The sequence below is a fragment of the Lepidochelys kempii genome, chromosome 4 (genome assembly GCF_965140285.1).
Source record: "Lepidochelys kempii isolate rLepKem1 chromosome 4, rLepKem1.hap1, whole genome shotgun sequence".
Lineage (NCBI taxonomy): Eukaryota > Metazoa > Chordata > Testudines > Cheloniidae > Lepidochelys > Lepidochelys kempii.
This window is the reverse complement of record NC_136383.1, coordinates 42,924,216-42,946,244: the sequence shown is the minus strand read 5'-3', so window position 1 is coordinate 42,946,244 and position 22,029 is coordinate 42,924,216.

Genomic DNA, 22,029 nt, shown 5'->3' with positions numbered 1-22,029 from the left:
AAACGCCTGCAGAAGACCTTCAGCGGCCATTGGAAAGAGTTTCTTGCAACATTAGAAATTCTAAGTAGGGCAAACCAACCTAAAGCATCAAATTTGGTAAGAAGATGACAATGGACATTTAGGACATGCTTTAAGGATGCCACCAACATGACTTCAATGTCAAGTGAGAATATGGACGCCACCTTGAAAGAGAGTGACCTAGATAAATATTATGCAGAACAATTAAGAAGCTAAATACATCAACATGACACTCAGAAGCCTGAACAGACCAACACAAGACTGAAATAAATGTTGGAAACTGGTAGATGCCACATGCATCTGAGGAGGCAGGAAAATAAAGAAGAAGATGACGCTCCTAACATAAAAGTTAGTCTTTTCAGATGTTTTCTTTTGAGGATGCCATAACAATCAAAATAGCTTTTAATTCATTTATTTTAAAACTAAGCTGATTAGTCCACAATGTAGTCTTAGTGCCCTTTGAGGGAAAATAAAAGCTGCTGGCTGCATTTAAATTTTTTTTCCAAACAAAAATATTCTAAGGATTTTTTGCATAAACCCATTTTGGGGTTATATTCTCCTTTTAACATATGGAGTTTATGTGCTAAACTTCCATTACAGTTTACACCTGGCTTGATAGTGTTGGGAATTTTCCTTGTCTTAACTATGTATGCTATACTGGTAGTAATGTGAAGAAGGTAGTCTTGTAAATCAGAAGCAGTTATAAGTAATGTAAGATCAGAACCTGGACTTGCAGCATATGTTATGTATTCTGATGAATAAAATGACCTTGAGGCAAAACTTACTGTATATGGGTGAAATAAGAATAAAATTTTGAGTACATAAGGAAATTATAGTTTGCTATTTGCCAGGGACTTTCTTTACAATTCTCATTTAGTAGCATGCTCTATAACTGCGAAATATTATTATTGATCATTTTAAATATACAAAAACATGGTTAGGAGAACCTTAATGTTGAAAAGTCAAGCATGCAAAAATTAGGAAATGCCAGAATTACGGTTTTCTGTGCAACCTTATTTTGATCCTGCTTTTGAATATGCATTAGGATTTAAGCTGGGTGCATACCTGATCAGTTTTCTGGTAGATATGAAAAATTAAAAAAAAATTGTTTTGGGTCAAAAAAGTCTGTTTTGGGCTCAAATGAAACATGTTGTTTGAGCTGACACATTTTGTTTCTGTGCATTTTAATATGGCTAGGTTCACAAAATGTCCAGCAGAGGATGCAGTGGTTAGGTCACTCACCTAATTTAGCTCAGTGATTAGGGCTCTAGCCTGGGATGAAGGAAATTCCACTTCAGGTCCCTGCTTCAATGACTATTTTATTATTTATACAAAGTGGAGCAACTTTAACAGGAGAGATTTAATGGTGATGTGTCCTAGAATATCCAAGTAGCTAGAGCATTCTCCTGAGAGGTGGGAGATCTGAGTTCAAATCCCTTCTCTACATTAGGTACCAAGGGGAATGGAATCTGAATCTTTTCTATTTCCCGGGTAAGTGATGTAACAATGGGGCTAAAAACGATAAAGTCAGCACTACTGCCTCCTCCTCCTCCTTTATGGATCTAGCACCAACCACCCCCAATTTTTTTTAGGCCAAAACCGTGTGGGGAATTCATGACAAATTTACCACTAGTTCTGTTATCTGAAACTGCATTTTTTAACAAATAAACTTTTTGAAAAATGCCGCTCAGTTCTAATTATGATACAGTCTGTAATTACATGATTGCATACTACTTTTTCCATAGGATTCCTGCCTCATTTAATTATGTTTAACGCTCTGGTTACAGAACAATCTTCCTATGACTTTAATTGCCTCTCTTGACCTTTTCTATTTCTTGCTAATTCTTTATATACTTCTATATCTTTTTTGAGATGGGGTGACCAGAACTAAACCTGGTATTTAAGGCAGATAATTGGTTCATGTAATGACATTATAACATTTTAAAATATTATTTTGTATCCATTTTTAAATAAAACTTAATCTCTTTGAACCCTGCAAGGTGGGGGAGTCCCAGAGCTCGGGCTCCGTCCTGAGCCCGGAAGCCTACACAGCAATGAAATAGCCTCTCAGCCTGAGCCCCATGAGCCCGAATTGGCTGGCACAGGCCAGCCATGGGTGTCTAGTTGCTGTGTAGACATACCCTCATCATCTATGTAGGAGCAATTCAGTTTGTTCTTTTCAATTTGCATTAACTTGCACTTGTTTACACTGAATTTCCTGTATCATTAAGTTGCCCGGTCACTGAGCTTTCTTAGCTTTTTGTGAAATTCTTCAGTGTTGTCTAGTCTTGATTAGCTTCAATAATTTTGTCACATACAATAGCCCCAGATTATTAGCAACTATATTAAACCTTCATCAGTCATCATAAATATGGTTGGGGCAGTCCAGTATTATCCCCACTCTGTGCTACAATTACCTTTTATCATTATGACAGGTTTCAGAGTAACAGCCGTGTTAGTCTGTATTCTCAAAAAGAAAAGGAGTACTTGTGGCCCCTTAGAGACTAACCAATTTATTTGAGCATAAGCTTTTGTGAGAGTGAGCTGTAGCTCACGAAAGCTTATGCTCAAATAAATTGGTTAGTCTCTAAGGGGCCACAAGTACTCCTTTTCTTTTATCATTACCTGTTCATATTGGCTGTCCCATTGATTAAATTAGTCCATTAAACAATCTGTTGTACCCTAGAATTGTTTGCTGACAAAAACCTTGATAATCCGTCGCTCATCAGCAAGTATTTTTCAAATGAATGAGCACTCTACATTATTCTTGCTTCCAAAGCCTGTTTCTGTGTATTTAGCCTTCAAAATTTCTCCTCCTCATGCATATAGTCTCACTTTGTGTTTTTAAATTAAATGTGTATAGTTGGAAGAAATCATGTAGGTTGAAGGAATAACTCTGAGCTCTATTATCTCTCTCTCAAGTTTCTGCATGGGAAATGTGGACAGGTGAGGCTAAACATGGGCGGTAGTGCTATTCAGAACATTTAGGTTACCTTTCCACTACACTCCATCCTTTTGCCTTCTCTGAATCCTCATCCTCTGAATTCCTTTCTTGTAGAACTCCAGGAAAGGGACAGCCGCTGCACCCCTTCTTCATGAGCACTAAAGGAAAGACCTACCAGTGGAATGGATGCACAATCCCCGTTCTCCAAACAAACATACAGGGATCATACAGCATTCTCACTGGTAAGAATACTTTCAGTATCCACATTTTTTATTTAGTTATTTTCTTCTACTCTTCCCTGTCATAGAGGGAAGGCAGGAGGAGGTTATTGAAACAAATCTTTCTGGAAGTTTAATTATAAGATATACACTCAAGCCAGACGTAGTTAAAATTGCAATGCGATACATTTTACTTGTCACCTGCTATCTCAGGTACTGTAGGGGATGTTTGAGCCCAAACCCTTATTATGTGTGGAAAATTATTACTACACATGTGAGTCAGGGAGGAGATTCAAAGCAGGGATTATAATTTGAAATAAATCATACCATGGTATAGTAGTGACACCCAAAGCACAACAGCAACATTTTCCTTTGTTGACTCTGTGACTACAGATGATTTCCTCCTTTCTTTTGTTCTTTGTCATTATATGGTTTCAGCAGCCTCAGCACGTGAGACTATGAACACCACCTATCACAGTTTTCATATAAACAAATATCTGTATCCTCTTACCCAGTCCTGTATCCTTAAAAAAGGGAAATCATGCTTTGTTAATGCTAGCCTACTTTCCAGGTACTCTCACCAATCCCTCCAGACTATATTATTTCATCTTGAGGTGTCTCAGTTGTTCATAATTTTTCTTTCTGTGTAATTTTCCCTGCATGGCCATAGCAGATGCACAACTGTTTCTTGGACTTTGCATGTATCGCACAATCCATTGTTGAGCTTTTTTAGTAAATATAAATTATCATTCAGGTCACTCTAAATATAGTTACTTCACTTCTTCTGTTATAACTATCAGGTGTACCATTATCCTTGAGTTTAAGATGTATTTCATAGAAACTTTATCTTTTTTTCTCTTTGGTCCATAGTTTTTGACATTCCTTCTTAAATTCTCTCTTAACCAAACTTTTGAAGTCTGTTTACTCAGAGGCATCTTCATATCAACCTCCTTATTTTTAATTTCATGACCTGATATCCCAACATGCACTGGAATCCACACTATTACCATATGTATACCTAGTTGTACTATCTCCAGAGTTAAGAACAACATTTCATTGATTAAATCATTCCTGCTTTCTGAGGTCCCCTTTCTAATCCCCATTATACCCAATAAAGAGTTAGATAGGATACATCAGTTACCTGGGATTATCTGACTGAACCCAAAGCTATGGTAACTAATCTCTGTTTTCCAGGCAATGTCAGGAAATAAATCAGTGGGGGACACAGCACCTCAGTCTGATAAATGATTGGTACACACAAGAGTGTTTCCACCCCAAAATCCTTGTTTTTATTGAATACAAAGCACACATATAAAATACATTAGTTTAGAAGCACCCCAAAAACAGTCACCCAAAGTCTGAGATGGAATTGAGTGATTCAGCAACAGGTTTCTGGTGGCCAACCTTCTGCCTAGCTGATGGGGAGTTTGATGCCAGTCTTCTAGCTTGTAAAAATTCCCCTAGGTAAGGGAAGGTGAAGTTGTGGACTAAATGTGTTTTTTCTCTCTGGAACTGACCGCATTCCAGGACTCATTCAGGAGAATGAGACTTTGTTCATGGTTTAGGTTCTTAGCTTTGAATAAAAATGGCTTTTCCAACACTGCTTGGAGCTATACCATTTTTATTCCTCCCGTAGCCACTTGATACTTAACTGATGTGACCTCCACACACAGCGATAGACAATGAAATTGTCAGCAAGCATCCAGAGATGGCTTCCTGTATAACAATTAGTTCTTTAAAGGAGATTGGCATCCTGCCTTCACAAAGGCACAGTAACAATTTCTTCCAAGAACTGGCTCAGTGTTTCACCATTGGGTTTAACGAGTCAAATGTCACATTAGTCCAGATTGTAATCCACAGCTCCCCAAGAACCTCCAGAATGTAAGAGACTCTGGCCAAAACTCAAGCACAGAAAACTTCGTATTTATCTTTCCCAGGGTGGCAAAAATTCTGGTCTGAATCTGAGCTACCTTATCTGCAAAGCAGAGGGTCATTCCGCACAGAGCAAAATATTCATTTTGCAACCAAGCCTGTCTGCCATCTGGAACAGTTCTATTTTGCAGAGATTGTGGCACAGTCAAAAACTCCTTCTTTACCTCCAGCACAGCTATGGAAAAAAACCTTCACATTAAATTAAGAATGAATTTAATTAGACTGATTTTGACCTAAATCAGGCCTTTTTGCATTAAAATATAATCCACTTCATTTTGGGGGCTGTTTGGGATTGGCCCAAGCTATCCACAAATTCAGCTGCTGGCATTTCCTCTTCAAAGGGTCATTGCTGTGGTAACTTGGTACCATACATGGAACAAGAGCCTTTGAAACTGACATAAATCCCTGCTGTGTGTTATTGCTTACATAAGAATTTCTAGTTACTGTGATATCTATTTTGCCTTCTCTGTTTATTTACTATATCTGTGGTAAGACAACTACTACACGTGCAGCTGTGATCATTTGCAGCCTAAATCACCTTGGTCTGAAAATACTGGGACAGCTGATAAAGTGCATTGTGGGATCTGTAGTGAATGTAATTACTAAATGTATCTACTTTAGTTATGCTTACTGTACAATACATTTTTTAAAAACAGAAAATATTGAATACGGTGGCAGGTATACTTTAGAAGCATCTTTTCCAATTAATTGTAGACATTATTACGGAAGAATTTTCCTCAGTTTCTATTAATTTTCCTATGTTTACAAGTGGATGATTTTTAGGTATTTACTTCATCCTACCCAGAAAAATGCCCAGCAACCTCATGAAGAACTTACTGGTATGAGAACAAAAAAGGCTACTGTCTTGACAGTGTAGTAATTGTCGTTGGTACGTATTGTGTTTTTTGCCATAACCAAAGAGTAATCCTATATAGTTTGAATTATTTTTAGTTTAAGGAAAACAGCAAATTAAAGCAAAAATAAAGTCTATAAAGAGAGAACTCTGTGTGTATCTCCTGTAAATGGTAGGCTGCCGCAACTTTCGCAATAGAATAGCTGCTGTCTCTGTACATGGGCAGAATTCCTAAATTAATGGCTCAGCACATAAAAATCAAGTACCACAGTTTCATTATTCACTACACAGCCAGGGTTTTCTTCTAATGGAATAGAGCTACTGCTGATCAGGATATCGGTTGTTATTTAGGAAGCATGATAAAGGAAGGATACAATACAAACGGAAGCTAAAGTGTAGTTAGGCACTTTTCAGTCCATTTGGCAAGGTGCTTGTAGCTACCATTTTAAGACAGGTGAAACCATATTAAATAAAGTAATTAAAGTTAATGTGTATCCAGAGCATTGCAATAAATATAAAATTGAAAAAGAAAAAAGGCTGTGCAGGGTATTTGGCTTTTTAAAACTCTTAATACATTTCATGTAATATACCCTTTGAGAATGTTTTTGGGGAAAGAAAAGGCAAGATTTTACATATGCATCCTGTCCTGAGGGACGAGATGTAAGGCTAGAGCTTGAAAGTCTTAGTGCTGAGATGGTGTCTTCCAGACTTCTGCTTCAGGGTGTGCAGTACAGATGCCAAGACTATGTGACTGGTCTCTATTACCCACCATCATCCCTTTTACATGCAGGATCATTCAGATTTTACACAGGTCAATTTACAGTGAGAATGTTACATGAGTTATATAGTGCAGCATGTTTTCCCATGGCACCAATTTACAAGGAAATGCACATTCCCAGACATCTGTCAATAGCATCAGCATAATTGCCTTTGCAATTACCAGTCACCTGTCATCACAGGCCTTTTTATTTTGAAAAATGGCAAACAGGGAATTGAAATCTTGTCCTTAGGTCACCTACATTAAACAATATATGTATTGCAGGCAGGCAGAGTATGGTCAGTGCAAGTGTACTAGATTTGGTTGCTTTTCACAAACACTTCCTCCAATTATTGACCGTATTTATTGCTCTGTGTGTATTTTAAACATTATTAAACTGCTTTTAGTTTTGTCAGATTACACTTTCTGCTATCAGAATTGGCATGTCTGCTGGCATTTGCAGCAGAAAGACAAATAGACTGAAATGGTAAGAGAATCTAAACAATTTTATCCCAGAGGTAGTTCCTCCAGGTCTGGGAAGGAACATAGTTCCAGGGCTGCCCACTCTCTGTGGGTAAACAGAGGATTTGATTTTCTATGGCTATTAATCATTCATCTTTCACCAGCACTAATTTGAAAATGTGGGATAAAAGCTGAAGTGTGGTAATTTCCTATTATAGGCCCTAATCTTGCAACATGTTTACAGGCAGGGTAGTACACCCATGTAGAGCCCTGTTGACGTCAAAGCTCTGGAGTACTTATGAGAAAGTATAGTCACTTAATTTAAAAAAAAATAGTCTTAGTCCTACACTGATATCTTGTGGATAGATGACACAATGATATATGAGACCAGCCTTGGTTTTGCTATTATAACTTCCTGGCAGTTTCAAGGAAATTCAGTGGGCTCCCTGCAGGAACAGCATTCTACTTGCAAATTATATGCTGTGGTGTTGTAGTCATGTTGGTCCCAGGATATTAGAGAGATAAGGTGGGTGAGGTAATATCTTTTATTGGACCAACCTCTGTTGGTGAGAAAGAGAAGCTTAACACATTTTTTTAAATTAATGAAAATAAGCCTGTAAATATAACATGAGCTAGTCTGCATTCCTGGATAAGTTTTGTGGCTTTTTAATAGACTTGGGAGGACTGTTTGAAAAGATTGATTTTTTTTGTTATTGTCACCTTGCAATTATTATGCTTGTTATTATTGATCACTATAAAGGAGAAGAGTATAGTTGTAAAAATCATATAATAGGGAAAGAAAAAGGGTGAAGATGGAGGGGATATGGAAGGCAAGACCTGAAAGATGTGTTGGGGCAGAAGATGAAAGAATCAGAAGTTAGAGAAACAAGGGAGAGGCTGTGGAGTTTAGGACTGGAAGGAAAAAAGATGGATTATAAGGAAGGGAAGGAGAGAATAATGGAATAGAGAAAACATTTTTGATCCTCCCTGTTGTAGCTAGGTTAAATGTGAAATTGAGACACTTATTGTTTCTGTACTGAACAGATATCTTGGTGATGAGCGTGGAATGTCAACCTGCATTCAACAAAATAGAATATGTTAAACTGAGGATTATGTGACCTTAGAAATGGGTGAATAATGCAAAAAAAAAAAAAAAAAAAGAAAGAAAAGAAAAGTGAACAGTTGAAGTTTGAAATGAAGTCACTTTAAATCTCTGAGGGAGTCTTTCTGGTGTTTTCCTCCTTTCCTATGGACTTTGTCTGGGAACTGGATCTAGCCCTAAGATTTGGAAGTAAGTACAGTTCAAACATCTTTTGTGTTTGTTTTCTGTGAATATCCTGTCAAATTAATTTACTAACAGGAATATTGTTTGAAGAAGCAATTTTAAAATGAATATTGCTGATTATTTACAGAAAGTAAATTTTAAATTTATATTCACTTGTGCTCACAATGGAACTGATTCTAAAAGTTAATCTCCATCAGTTTGACTATGCAAATACCATGTGGCTTATATGTGCACTCTTACTGCTCATATTGTAAATGAAACAAACTTGCAGGTGAAGAATTATTTGCAGAAATCATCTGTTAATAATTTTGAATAATAAATACATCTAAAGCAATTGTGATCATTTTGTGGACAATTTGTGAATAAGGAGGACATATTCATCAATTTTTGTTATGAATTGGTAGCCTACTACTAGTGTGAACTGTTTAAATCATGTGGAATATAATATTGGTTCACACTAAACCTAACAGTTCCATCTAATGGCTTACCTATAAGTGAGTGTTTAGAGCAGGCCTGTGTTCTAAAGATACTTGGCGGGTTCTATTTGTCCCCTTAAATTCAGGCTGAAGAAATGTTTTAGAATGTGTTATAGGTGATATTTTCAAATGTGACTAAAGAATTGATGGTGTGAATTGACTTTCATTGGACCTTGTTGTCCTAAATCTCATAGGCAGTTTTGAAAATCCCTCTTCAAAACAATATACTCTTCAAAAGAATAATCAGGGTTCCTGTATCTAGCATTGGCTCCTCATTCTCTTATTTACCTGCAAGGGACAACTGTTAATTTTTGCTTTCTAGACATACCAACTGCAGAAGGTACTTCTGGAAACAGCATCATAGTGGTAATTGGTGACTTCTCTGGTGCTATAATAACCTGCCTTGTATGTACAGTACTTCTGACCCACCTCAGTTTGATGGAGGTATGGTCTCTACGGCACATATGGGTAGTGAGCATTTAGCATAGGTAGCTCTCTAATCACCACAGAAGTTGATGGGGATGCTCCCACAGGGAGGCCCCATGGTCTATGAGAGAGTGTCACATCCTGGGATGCAGGAACTCTGGCTTTTATTCCCAGTTCTACCACTGAAATTCTGCGTGACCTTGTTCCAGTCTCTGTGGCTCCCTTCTTGCCTTGAAGGCTGGACTAGCTGATCATTTCTGGCCATGAAATCTATGAATCTGTTATGTCTAAGAGAGAACAGGAGGAAAGTTTCAGAAAGCAGCATGAGAATGAAAGGATCGTTCTGTGTCTCCATCTGTAATTTTGTTAAACTGATGCAAGAATTGGCTTCCCCCAATTTTTGTGTCATCTGAAAATTTTATCAGTGATGATTTTATATTTTCATCCAGGTTATTGAGAAAAATATTAGCTAGTATAGGGACAAGAACCAATCCCTGCGGGACCCTGCTGGAAACACACTTGCCTGATGACGATTCCCCATTTACAATTACATTTTTGACACCTATCAGTTAACCAGTTCTTAATCCATTTAGTGTGCGCCATATTGAATTTGTATAATTCTAGTTTCTTAATCAAAATGTCATGTTGTACCAAGTCGAACGTCGAACAGAAGTCCGTGTTACATCAACACGATTACCTTTATTTATTTGTAATCTTGTCCAAAAAAAGATATCAAACAAATTTAAGAAGGATCTATTTCCCATAAATCCATGTTGATTTGCATTAATTATATTACCCTCTTTTAATTCTTTATTAACCAAATCCCTTGTCAGGTGCACTATTATCTTGTCCCAGATCGATGTCAGGCTGACAGGCCTATAATTATGTGGGTCATTCTGGTAATTACCCTTTTTAAAACTTGCACAATATTCGCTTTCTTCCAGTCTTCTGGATTATCTCCAGTGCTCCAAATTTTATTAAAAAAATATCTCTATGCCTCCGAATACTCACTAATAAGATAAGCAGTATAATGCTTACCTGTTGTACATCATGGAGGTAACATGGGACTTATCAAAGCACTTTACAAATGTGATTTCTCCTTGGATGAATTTCTATTATGTAGAAATGATAAATAGTGTTGTTTTAATAACACAAAGTCATTGGCACAATATTCTGCCTTGAATAGCAGCAGATGGGAAAGCAGCTTTTTCATCTTTAGCAGGAGAGACCTGTCCATAATATCTTCTGGTTTAGAACTTCTCCATTCTCATACTTTATTTAAGTACATATAGTTATGTCTCCAAAGTAATGTCTGACTTTTTTGATTTCTTACAGGTAAAAATGAAAGAATTCACATTTGTTTGAAGGGATTTTTTTAGCTGCCTCAAAGGGTTTTTTCTTTCTGTAGCATTTCTTTGTGTCATTGTTGGAAGCTGTTCTAATCACAGAATTACATGAGCCAAAAAGGTGTTATACAGTGTATTTGATAGTTAGATATAGAGTCTGGTAGTGTTGGTGAAAGGCCCATGAAAATATACACAGGCTGTAAAACATCTATTCCTTTTCTGAAATTTAAGGGAGTGGGAGATTAAAGTTGTGGTGAATAATTTAATAAATCATGCACTATAACTAGGCTATTTTACTGTCAAAATCCCCATTAGACACACATACCACTTACAGGACTGGTAAATTAATAAATACATTTCTCACACTGGAAAAAGGATGCAAGATGAAGCCAACTTGACATTGGCAGTGTACAGTACATCATGTAACAACAATTATTACACTGCACTCAAGCTCTGATTAAAAAGAAATCCAATATGGTTAGGCTGTCACCTTTAATGACTATATTTGACAGCTATTAAAAAGAAAAATGCAAGCATGTGAAAAGAAGCTTGTAACAAGCAACTGAAGCTCTCAGCACTTCTTTGCTATTGTCTTTATTCTAATATTTTGGGGGAAATTGTTGTCATACCTGCAGCCTTACCGCACTGGGCTCTGATTTTGCTAGATTTCACATTTGTTTAAAAAAATAAAACATAGGATTGTTTACAATTTGCTGAGTAGTGTTGAGAAGTCTAAGAAAATCCAGGTTCTGCAGAAACTGGTATTGCAGTACTTTTCCATACCAAACTGTACTGGGCCAATGCCCCAGTGCTGCAGGAGGGACTGTCTGTAAGAGGGGCATGTGAAAAATGCAGTCCTGGCCATCTGTGATCATTGTACATCCATGTCACTTTTTGCAAGGTTGTTAATACAGTTGTCTGGAGGCTATATCTTAGATCATTTCATTCTGGTTTCCTAAATTTCCCTCATCTCAGTTGGCAGTTACTCTACTGTAACAAATAAAACGTTTTAAAGAATGAAAAAAGCAAATAGCAGAAATCTCAGAAAACAGAAATTTTTAGTTGAAAGCAGTATGGATTTTTGTGCTTTTTGCACATTACTTTGAAAATAAAATTCTAACTTGTTATTGTACTCTTCATATACATATTAGAACTGTAGATCTCAAATCTAACACTGAATGTATAAATTAAAGTTGTTACTAACTACTTGTTTGCTGTGTTCAGTGAAGTTGGCTGGGATTTTTAATCTTTGCTGCATAGAGATGTACTGTTAGAAGAATGGATAGGTTCTGGTTCTGTTAATGTTCATCAACACCAGTTACCACAGCTATTTCCTATTTTAAATAAGGGAATTGGGAGGTACAGGAGAGGGGGTTGGGAGGAAAGCATCTTGTCCTTATCTTGAAGGATCTTACTGATTTGGGCCCAAGATTTCTGAATGATCATCTCATGCTCTGGGGCCATGACTACAGTCTCAACTCCACTCCTTTAGCATGATGGAATGGTCTCCTGCAAGGTTAAAGGTTTCTTATGTGAACAGATGGAGCTTTCTCATAGGCAGAGTCAAGATTGTGAAACTCTTTTCTGTTGGTGCACTTCTTGGACCATGCCCTCATGCACAAAACCACAATGTATCATAATCAAAATAAAAATAGGCTCAGTTTCACAATGGAGAAGGAATCACACATGACAGGTGCTAACCATGTCACACAGTGTACTGCTGGAAGGCTCTCAGATAGTCACGGAATAAAAGTCAAAATAGAAAAGACCTGGGGCAACCTCAAGGACTACTGTGTGATGTCTGCTGGCAAGTGCTGTTTTTCTTCATGCAACCACATTGTGTACATTCTTTTCTTTAACACAAATATGCTAGAACTAATTTAAAGAAGCATTTTAGAGCAGTTTGTGTGGGGTAGATGGAAAAAGTGAGCGTTCAGCAAGTTGGCAGAAAAGATGGAAACAATGAGCTATATGTTGCTAGAAAATACAGTCCAAAGTGTTCAAAGCCAGTCACATTTTTTCTTGATTTATACAACTTCAAGGTGTAAATTGCATAAACTTCCCATTGTACCCTTTGTAACTTTGATTTTCATGGCACATTTTATGTTAAGAGGCAGAGATCAAGAGACCATGTGTGTTTTTATAAGCCAGGATTTTCCCCCATGTGATATTTGACCAACTTAATTTGAAAGATCATATGTAGGGGTAGTGTGGGAGTGCATGTATTCCCCCAACAGTTACAGATTAGAATGGATATAAAAGAGCAGGGATCTGCAGGAATGAGGAAGACACATAAACATGTAAAATTTGGGAAGTTTTTGGGGAAAGTCATAAATGGGATCTATTATCTGTGGGGAAGGGACAAATAGCAGCTGCAAACCTCTGAATGTTGGAGGATCCAGTACTACACATGACAGAACTGAACTCTGGCCAGGCGGTCCTGTGCACCCAGCACCTAATTACCTCCCAGAAGAGAGGTGAACAAGAAGGGGGAGGTCCACATAGTAAACCTGAAGAGCCCCATGGGGCATGGTTATCTGGGTACTCCTCTCTCCTGGGACAGGACTCAGGAGCTTCTATGTTGAAATTTTAATGTAACTATGTGAACTGCTATATTTGGGGTATTTGCATTCTTTTCTTCTTTCAACCCTACTAGAAGAACTCTGATACACACTGGGAAGAGTGTATGCAGTTGGAAACCCACCAAAGGCTAGAATCTGCAGAGTCAGTTATTAGTATTGCAGTAGTGCCTTGGAGCTCTAATTGAGATTGGGAGCCCCATTGTGTTTGGCACTGTACAAATGTAATGAGAGACATTATGACGAGTTTGACTGGGTGGTGGGCACTGTGCCCAGCACAGAACTAACAGTGGTGCATGATGACCTGGTCAGCTGCAATATGCCCTGCTGGCCCCTGAATCCAACATGGGGACTGATGGGAGCCAGCAGCAGGCTCCAAGAGAGGACCACAAAGTGACTCTGTTGCTGAAACTGGTCCCAGAGAAGGCTGCAGAACAGGATCAGCAGCAAATTCTGGGTCCATATTGGAGGAGCTGTTTGATTGCCGTCTCCCTTAGCAAACTCAGAGGTAAGTTTCTGACTCCAATTTAAAATGTATTACTACAGTAATACAGCTCTGAGAACCAATGCAAAATTTATGAGACGCCCCGGTTATCAACATGTATAGGCTAATAGCAGATTGTATATCCCTGCACCTTGGCATCTCTTCCTTCCACCCCCCAACCATGTAGAGTTCAAAATGGTGACCGGGAAATGCAAACAGTAAAGAACAGCTTTAAAGAGTATTTTTATTGGAAAGGCCTAGGTTTTCGTTAGCATCATTCTTGTTTTCTTTAAAGTAATAATGGCTTTGAGTTTGCTGCACTGTAAACATTCAACTGTCTATCGAGCCACCTGAAAACAGTGAATTCTCTGTGTGTGTTTGGGGATATGTGTTCAATTTCCAAATCTAGCCCATTTCAGTTAGAGGTAGTCCATAGGTGACAAAATCATTTCTCCCAAGGACAACCAGGGTGTCAATTTTTGTCCAGAAATGTGCCGAGAGTGGGGAGGAGGAATGCCGTGGATTTCTGCATGATTGCATGCTGTCATAACAGGCTAAGCCATGTGGAAGCTAACAGAGCATCCTGTTAAATCCCTCATGAATTCTGACCCAATCCGGATGCTAGTAGCTGCAAACTTTTCCTGAAGCAGGAACTCCAGATAGGTAATCACATTGCAGGGAACAGCATAATTTCTAGGGCCAACTGGATAGGTGATTAGCCCACTCCACTCTTAGATGTGCCATTCAGCCATTATATGTTTGAATACTTCAGCTGCACACACTGCAGGTTTCCCACTAGCAGCTGGAATAACATCTCCCTTTGCCAGTAGGGCACCACAAGAACAGTTATGTCCTCCAAAAGTGAAATGATATAAATTTTTTTTTGTTAAAAGCTATTTGCCACCTACCCACAACCCAAGTACTTAACGGAATTTTTATAAAACAAAAACAGCCTGTAATTTGAAACTTACTATTGTCTCTGCACTTCTAGAATTGTGATTAATCAGGCTGTGTCCAGGGCGATTCTTTGGACAGAAGTATCCCTTTCACAATATATTGCAGTTGAGTTTTGACATGTAACATTTCATGTTCTTGAAATTCCATAAGCATTAATTCTGTGCTCTTCCACTGAGGTATTTTAGACAATAATCCTCTGTTTCAGGAGGAACTGTTGTCCTGTTTCAGGCCCTTCAATTTCTATTGGCTGCTATACATCTACAACTTGATCCCTGGCCTAACATACTTTCCTGGACTGTACCAAGAGGAAGTGCTTCCATGATGAAGTTATGGTTGAAGTTCTTGAGAGGGCCGACAAGTAGTTCCAGTACCAGAGGGACTCAAGACTGGAGAAACAGCATGCTGATCGGCAGGAGGAAAGGTTGAGGCTCTGTGTGCAGCTGGAGAGGAGGGTTTCAGCAAGGGAGTAGGCAATTGCAACACAGTTCCCAGATAAGGAACAGCGGTTAAGGAGCTCAACAGAGAGAATGGTTTGGGCGACTTATCTCCATCCTGGCTGGAAGAGAACAGGGTCCTGCTGGCTCTCCCACACCATGGCCTGATTCCCCAGCAATGTACCTTCAGTCCAGAAGTAGCTTGGACAACTCCATGTCAGGGTAGGCCATGCCATCAAGCCTCATGAACAGCTGGGCAGGGCAACTAAATGCCATACAGTTCTTACTTTTTGAACCCCTCTCCTGTAGATAATTCCCCACTCCCATCCCCCACAGTGCCATGTGCATGGAAAACGAGAATGTGTGGCCAGGGGACATACATCGGTAGGGGGGTTGTATCATGTTTGCACTGTTTGCTGTATTCTTTTTTTTGTTTGTTTTGGAAATATTCTTCTGTTAGTTGTTTTTGGGTGTGGTAATGACAGCTGGCCTGCCTAGCAATGGTGGGTGACAGTTGTACTGTTTTAACACGTTTACAAAAAAGCCTTTTATGTCACCAAAGAAGTGTATTGTTTTCACTGCATCCCATCATGATTTGAGATGATAAAGCTGAAAAAGATGATCAGGAGCAATTATGCATTACTAAGCAAACACTATACCTGTGTACCGTTGGGTACAACAATTCACGCTTCAAAAACTTCCTTATATAAACCCATATTGTGAATCAGCCCCCCTCCCAATTCATTATTCATCATGTAATTCATAAGTACATTGTATGGCAATCAAGTCCTGTTCCTCCCAAGCATTGAACACCCTCAAATTAATTAGCCTCTTTGCCCCCTACAAGCACATTCTTACTTGTGCTATTCCCCCCTCTTCTATTGGGCCAGGCAAGTCTATAATGTCCACAAAGCAGCCCTGACTTCTGTTGCCCTGGTGCATCCAGCCCTAGCTGTGGTAGGTGCACTTGCTGGCTGAGTGTACTGATTCAGTGGCCCCTTGCTGTCATAGGTCAGGGGAAATTGGCTCATCTCTGGCTTCACAAAGACTGTGAGGAGCATATCAAGCCACAGTAATGTGAACGGCATTGATGATACTGGCGTCTAAATGGGTCTGTAGACATTTCCAAAGGGATTTCAATTTGCCAAAAACACATTCAACAACCATTCTACACCTATTGAGAATATAATTAAACCTTCTTTTGTCAGGGCCTCTGAAATCAGGGTATGGTTTCATAAGCCCAGGGAAGAGAGGGTATGCAGGGTCCCCAGAATAACGGTGGGGGTAGTAACTCCATTTATGACAATGTCATTTGGTGGCTCCCAACGTAGATTCCCAATCTGTGAAAAACACTGGCACCATGAACTTTTCAAGTGTGAGCCACGACGATGTCCATAAATTGGCCTCTGTGGTCTATGGGGGCCTGCATAACAATGGAGTAGTACCCTTTGCGGTTTATGTACTCATGTGCTCCTTGAAGAGGGCAAACTGTGGGCATGAGAGTCCCATCAATGGCCCCAGCCCAGTTAGGAAACTCTCTTCTCTCAAAGCCAGCAATTATCTCAAGAATATCTTTAATTCTGCCCCCCTTGGGGTAAACCCTATGGGTTGCCTCAGAAACCTCTGCCACCACTTTACCCACAGTCAACTTTTCAACACCAAACCGGTTGGCACCAGACCGGTAGCAGTCTGGGGTAACCAGCTTCCAGAGGGTTATAGCAACCTGCTTCTGGGCTGGCAAGGGTGACCTCATATGAGTGTCTTTATGCAGGAGGGTTGGGACAAGCTGCTCACAAAGATCCAGAAATGTAGCTTTCTTCATGCAAAACTTCTGGCTCCACTGCTGGTCGTCCCTGGTCTGCACGATGATGTGGGACCACCAGTCTGTGCTTATAGCCCTGTGCCAAAAGTGCCAGTCTACTTAGGGGGCATCAGCAAGGATGCTGAGTGTACTGAGCAGCATCAGCCAGAGCGAGTCTGCCATGCCAGGGTACTCCTGTTTCTCTGCCTTCTTCTCCTGCTCCATCTGAATATCTGTCAGGTGACTTTGGTGGGTCAGAAAATGCTGCCGAAATGTCCACAGGCATCTCATGGAAGCTCTGCCTGTTTCCTGACAGAGGAGTGAATGTGCAGCAAATTAGAATGGCAACTCATTCCAAGTGACCATGATCCTTTCCAGGCACCTGGTGGTAACTAGTTTGAAAAGCTTCAGTCCAGGGAGTTACTGCATGTACACTATGCTGTGTAGGTTCATTGTAATTCTCCACTCCGGGTGGACTTTGATTGAAGCTGGGGTGAAGAATGACTAAGATTTTTAAGGTTTGATGCTTATTCTTTTTGTCCATAATTTGGAGTTTCAATGTTGTATGAAATCATAATGCAAAATTCATATGACTTTATTTTTGATATAGTGATATTGGTTGTTTGAAGCAGAAGAATTGTGCTTAGAATGCATGATAGGTTCATTGAGAAGTATAAATAAATAAAATAACTTGTCCCTTCTGTGTTTGGGGTGTGTGTGCATATTTTCCCTCTTATGCTTCCTTTTAGGCTTCTCAGTCCCACTAAAGTAAAGCAATATCACACAGGAAAAAGTAGAATTGCGCAAAAGGGTGAGAGTGGATAAAGATAATTTTAAACACTTCTAGAGACATGAGGAGGCTTATGCGCAACAATGTATTGTGTGACAATAATTTTTTTCACACTATTAGTAACTTTTGAAACCTGTGGGACAGTAGTTTTCTATGACAATGTTCAATTTTAGTTAATATATAGTGTTTGTGTGTATGATATATATTATCTATAGTGATACATATACTGTCTATGCCTTAATCCAGTCTGATTTTCCCTGTGTGTGTGTCTCTCTCTCTCTCACACACACACACATACACAGAGCCAGCAAATCAGTCAGGACTAGATTAAAGCATAGACACAATAGGTTTAGGTCTATTAGAGCAGGATCTATTTTAAAATCAAATTTGCATCAGGATAATTACTTCATGGTAATGCCAATCAATCTGAGGATACACTGTGACCTGGATATGGTGAGCAGTAGTTTGGGTCTTTGTGTGCCTAGTAGTTATTTTTAGGCATTTTTTTTTCCTTTAAGGGAGTTAGACTGCAAAGATTTCTCTCTGCAGTGGAATGATATGCAGAGCCTGATCTGGCTTTCCTTAAATTGGGTATTACATCCATTGAAACCAATAAGCGTTTTGTCTGGGCAGTGCACAAGGATATCAAGCTTGCGGTTTTGAATGTCATCAGTCACCACATAGTTTAATCTAAGGATTCATAGTGCTACTTTCTACCAGGCTGGAAGGACATGGATTAACACTTACTTGGTTTAAAGTCTTGGCCCTAAATCCTTTAATCTCATATTAAAATATGCACAGTTCTGCCTCTTATAAATTCACAAAGCCTTGTTCTGGTTTATACTCATCCACTTTACCTATATTATAGTCACTCAAGTAATACCTTTTTCTGCCACATCTACACTGCAGAGATCTGTGGCCTGGCCACAGCTGGCCTGGATCAGCTGACTTGGGCTCACAGGGCTAAAAATTGAAGTGTAGACTTTCTGGCTTGGGCTGGAGACCCAGCTTTGAGACCCTGCAAGGGGAATGGGTCTCAGGCCCCTGGCTCCAGACTGAGCCTGAACATGTACATTGCAATTTTTGCCCTGTGAGACCAAGCCCTGTGAGCCTGAGTCAATTGACCCAGGCTCTGAGACTTGGTGCCATGGGTTTTTTATTGCAGTACGGATATACCTTCAGAGACAACCAGTGTTTTCTCTTTGGAAGAAAGAGATAAAGGTTTATAATTGCACTACAGCAAAGCACTTCCTGTTGTTGTTTGGGAGAATTGTAGCTAACTTAACCAAACATCAAGGCTAATTTATCTTGGCAAAACAGTCCCCTTTAAAAAAAAATAATCCGAGAAATATACACAGAATTAATCACTTTGGAGAACCTATCTCCAGGGGCCAAATTCTTCCCTCAGGTGAATGTGTGGGGCTTTCTGTGAGCACATGCAAGAGAAAAATATAGTCCCAAGTTTTAAACCATTAACCCACACTCTATTTAGAAAGATCTTGTGTGGCTGGTTTATAAGAGAAGAGTAAGGAAACTAAGTTTATTTTTGCAACGTAAAGAAAATGAGAACTGTTGTCTGCAGCTTTACCAAAGCCTCTCATGTGTCTGTTTATGTGAGATTCTCCAAACTTGTCTGGGTTTTTAGTTGAATAAAAAAGGACCCAGATGTTTTAGGTTTCATTCAGTCAAAGAATACGTTGGACATCCATAGGGCCAGGGGAGTAAACCATGAAAAATAAGCCTCTGTGAGGTTTGGGAAGCCTAATGTAACTTTTCTGGGTCAAAACCTTCAGGTGAGATTCTGCACTGACTTGCACCCAGTGGAATCCCATGATCTGCAGCCAGGTTGCACACAGTCAGTGTAAACTAGTCTAGAATTTGGCCATTTATTTTTATCCTGGTGGTAAGTTTAAAAATAATCAATATAGAAGAAACCAGAGGTGGCATGATTTTGTATGTGTATATGTTGCTGATACTTCAGGAGCTGTTAGATTTCATGATATTTCATTACAGAATAAGAAAATGAACTCCATTAATTCTAGAAAAGTGCCAGATGTCATAACATGTCCACACTGCTGTCAGCAAAAGTTTTATTTAACATTAATACTAAAGTGTGGTCTTGTATCAATGTTGTACAAATAATTAGATGTCAGTCATTGTATTCCTACCCAACCTATTTTATATCTGTAGGTCTGGTTAGTGGTTGCAGTTTAAGATTGTTTTTAAAATCTTCAATCAGACTGTGATGGGGTGTCCACCCCACACAGGATTGGAAGGGGATAAAGTGGCCAGATAGACCTATTAACTGCCCAGGCTGCACCTGGAGGAGAAGCAAGGGAGGGTTGGCACCTCATTGCTGATGGCATCCAGCTGAGGAGGAACAGGATTTGGAGCTGGTACACCCAGAGAAAGGAGGAGAACCAGGAGTTGTAAGAAGTAGGGAAGGAGCTGTGAGAGGAAAGCCCAGAACTGCTGGGTTGAGAGTCCCTGGAGTAGAACCTGAGTAACGGGAAGGCCCAGGTTTCCCTACTGGTCACTGGGGAAGTGGCACCAACAGGGCAGTGCTGGAGAGGACTGACTGGGACTGCTTGTGCATAAGGACTTTGGGAAACTCCGGAAGGGGAAACCCCATAGTGACCCACCAGAGGGCTGAGTCACAAAGAGGAGGCTGTGGTTTCTGGAGCAAGAGGGGCCACAGGGTGAGATGATGATAGAAGGGGCACTGCCAAAGAGGGCACAACATCTTGCCAGAGTTAATCCCCAGGATTGCCAGGAGGAGGCCACCTGCAGTGAGTGTACCCTGTGGCACAGACAAAGCACCTTCTACAAAGTAAGTGCTAAAAAAGAATGGAGTGAGTCATCAAATCTAGAGTGAAATGTTTTCCAGAGCCAGTCTTATTTTGTAACTGAATTAGTTGTGACAAGCAAAGAAAATTAGCTGGCTGGCACAAACTGTGATTGGGATGAACTATGTTAAGAAAACATGTAACTGTACAGTAGTCGCTGAAAATCATACAAGCACTATAGTGCAATCTCTTTCTTTTTGCGAATACAGACTAACACGGCTGTTACTCTGAAATTTGTTGTGAAAGTACAGCTTACAAATGTAGATATTTTTTGTTACATAATTGCACTCAAAAACAAAACAGTGTAAAACTTCAGAGCCTACAAGTCCACTCAGTCCTGATTCTTGTTCAGCCAATCGCTGAGACAAACAAGTTTGTTTATATTTACAGGAGATAATGCTGCCCTTTTCTTATTTACAATGTCACCAGAAAGTGAAAACAGGCATTTCCATGGCACTTTTGTAGCTGGCATTACAAGGTATTTACTTGCCAGATATGCTAAACCTTTGTATGTCCCTTCATGTGTTGGCCACCACTCCAGAAAACATGCTTCCATGCTGATGATGCTCATTAAAAAAATGTGTTAATTACATTTGTGACTGAACTCCTTGGGGGAGAATTATATGTCCCCTGCTCAGTTTTACCCACATTCTGCCATATATTTCATGTTATAGCAGTCTTGGATGATGACCCAGCACATGTTGTTCATTTTAAGAACACTTTCACTGCATATTTCACAAAATGCAAAGCTACCAATGTGAGATTTCTAAACATAGCTACAGCACTCGACCCCAGGTTTAAGAATCTGAAGTGCCTTCTAAAATCTGAGAGGGATGAGGTGTGGTGCATGCTTTCAGAAGTCTTAAAAGAGCAACACTCCAATGTGGAAACTACAGAACCTGTTCCACCAAAAACGAAAATCAACCTTCTGCTGGTGGCATCAGCAGAACCCATCATCAGCATGGATGCATGTCCCCTGGAATGGTGGTTGAAGCACGAAGGAACATATGAATCTTTAATGCACGTGGCATGTAAATATCTTGCAATGCATGCGACAACAGTGCCATGAGAACACCTGTTCTCACTTTCAGGTGACATTGTAAATATGAAGCGGGCAGCATTATCTCCTTCAAAAATAAACAAACTTGTTTGTCTGAGCAATTGGCTGAACAAGAAGTAGGACTGAATGGACTTGCAGGCTCTAAAATTTTACATTGTTCTATTTTTGAATGCAGTTTTTTGTACATAATTCTACATTTGTAAGTTCAACTTTCATAATAATATATCTGAAAATGTAGAAAATATCCAAAAATATTTAAATAAATGATAATCTATTATTTTTTGACAGTGCAACTAATCATGCAATTAATCACGATTAATAATTTTTTTAATTGCTTGACAGCCCTAGTAATCACCCCATT